The sequence below is a fragment of the Elephantulus edwardii genome, unplaced genomic scaffold (assembly GCF_000299155.1).
Source record: "Elephantulus edwardii isolate Elephantulus edwardi_28Jun2011 unplaced genomic scaffold, EleEdw1.0 scaffold00002, whole genome shotgun sequence".
Classification (NCBI taxonomy): domain Eukaryota; kingdom Metazoa; phylum Chordata; class Mammalia; order Macroscelidea; family Macroscelididae; genus Elephantulus; species Elephantulus edwardii.
This window is the reverse complement of record NW_006399752.1, coordinates 6,955,069-6,957,727: the sequence shown is the minus strand read 5'-3', so window position 1 is coordinate 6,957,727 and position 2,659 is coordinate 6,955,069. Positions and strand designations below refer to the sequence as shown.

General features: G+C 33.8%; 1 pseudogene; it reads right to left on the bottom strand.

Annotated features, from left to right (window-relative positions):
- Window positions 1–1,469: 1,469 nt before the first annotated feature.
- LOC102875431 lies at window positions 1,470–1,938 on the bottom strand (annotated as a pseudogene).
- Window positions 1,939–2,659: the final 721 nt, after the last annotated feature.

Here is a 2,659-nt window from a genome sequence, read left to right as displayed (position 1 = left end):
AAGGAATAAAAAGCCTAGAGTGCAGTATGCTGCACATATGAAATTCTCTCATTGTACCAATAGGTACAATCATGATAGATGGAGAAAAGATTGAAGTTATTAACAAATTCATTTTACTTAAATCTGTAATCAACACCCAGTCAATAAACTAAAAGGTGTGTTGCATTTGGAAAATGATATTTCTCCAAAGTCCTAAAAGCGCAATGTTATTAAAGATTAAGGTGTACTTGATCTAACTATGGTATTTTCAGTTTCCTCATACATTTGAAATTTGGATAATGCTTAAAGATACACAAGAATCTATGTCTTTAAATAGTAGGGCTGGAAAATGAAACAGACTATCCCATGGACTACCAAAAGAACAAACAAGTCTGTCTTGGAGGATGTGCAAATGTGGAAACTTTGTCTCACATACTTGGGGCAAGTTGTTAGGTAGAATCAAATTAGTCCTTGGAAAAAAGATATATTCTGGAAAAGGTATGGTGTCAGAGAAATAGAGGAAGAACCTCACAGAATAGATAGTTACAGTGAGGATAGTGCAAGACAAGGCAAGTTTCAGTTTCTTCAAAGGGTTAGTATGACATTTAGTTGACTGATAACATCTAGCAGCAACAAGAGCACTGCAAGCAATGTACTTATATAGTGCATGTTGAAAGAGTGCAAACATATGTTAATATATATGACAAATTTTGAAGGAGAAATGAAGATTTTTTTGTAGTCGGTGCTCTAATTTTGACTATGAACTGTATGTGTTACTCCAGCATTGAGCAAACCCTTCTCATGTTTGTGTTTTTCTTTCCTTCTTCTACTAAGATAAATACTTTACTCATAATGACATAAATAGCTAATAAATACATGGACAATTAGATTTAATGAGCTAATTACTTACCTCTTCATTTCTCAATTATCTGCTTTTTCGTGCTGTGAGAGAAAAATATGAGTTGACATATTAGCCTACATCACATTTTTTTTAGAATTGTTCTTCTGTTGCATTTTAAATACTCCAATTACAAAGACATTTGCCATTGAGTTAATTTCAATTTGTGAGGATTTCAATCTATTGCACTAAGCAAATCAACTGCAAAACTCTTGTTTTTTTCCTCAGGAATAATATTATACTATATATAATTATATATAATATTATATTAATATATCAATACAATATATTAATATATATGAAATAATAGATTACTATAATATAGAATATATTAAATAATATATATGAATTTAATATATTAGCATAGTATTCTAGTATATGTATATAATAATAATATTATACCTATACAATTTAGGGTATTTTACAGCAGATTCTAGTTTGCCAAACTACAGAAGGCAAAGCACTAAAGTTATGAATTCAGTGTTGTCCAGGTAATTATTTCTGTTTCCATGGAAAATCAGGTGACGTGCTATTGAGAGACCATCACTGCTCTTGTCATTGTTGAATCCACTGTGATAAAACATTCACATTCTTAAGATGCAAGGCCTACCAAAAAGCCTCCTACAAATCCACTGGATATGACAATGTTCTGCTTCATAAATTCTGTTGCTTCTTCAATTAATTATATTATTGATCTCAGGTGCTGCTTTATTTGTTCATTTCTTAATCTGTCTTTTTGCTTTGTTCACATCTTTTTCAACTCTCTTCCAGTCAGCCTGTACATAGCCACTGTGGCTGGCAATCTGAAGAAGAACGCCACCACTTCCTGCAGTTGCTGCAAGTTTTCCAACTTTCTGGAACAAAAGTCCAGCACACCAGCCAGTAACTCCACCCATTACAATCTGAGTAGCTACTGAGTATTTTTCTACCATAGGTCCTGAACTGTGGCCAAACATTTGATTCCACCAGTGGTGTCTTCCTGCATACTGAGTTAAATCCAATACTTCATAAGACTCATCATCACTTTCATATTCTTGGGTATGCGTGTTCCGGGGTGCCATGATTCCGCCACAGAGCTCAAAACTCTTATTTAAAGTGTTAAATAGCAGAGATATAACTGTGAGAAATAGAGTTGTCTATAAAAGTAATATAAGTTAATGATAATGGAAAAGGAAGTTCAAGCCACTCTGAAAGCACTGCCAAAAAAACTAAAGCCCAGATTTAATAGGATACAAACTGGCAAGTTTCAACAGATGTAGTCCCGGACATACATACCTATCCATGCCAGGATATTTGGAGGACTGCTACCTGGCCAACTACAAGAGACTGGAAAAGATCGACATTTGTTTTCATTCCCAAGAAAGGTGATACAATAGAATGTGAAAATTATGGAACAATATCATTACTATCACATGTAAGTAAATTATTATTGAAAATCATCCAAAAAAGGTTAAAATTGTACATTGACAGAAAACTGTTGGAAGTCCAAGCCAGATTTAGAACAGGCCTTGATAGCAGTGATGTCATTATTGATGTCTGATGGATCTTACTAGAAAGCAGGGAATACCAGAAGAATGTCTATTTGTGTCTTATTGACTATACAAAAGCACTTGACTTTGTGGATCATAACAAATTATGGTTAACATTGAGAAGAATGAGAATCCCAGAACACTTAATTATGCTCCTGTGAAACATATACCTAGACCAAGAAGCTGTTGTTTAAACAGAGCAGGGAACACTTGCTGTTGTTATGTGCCATCGAGTTGTTTGCAACTCATAACG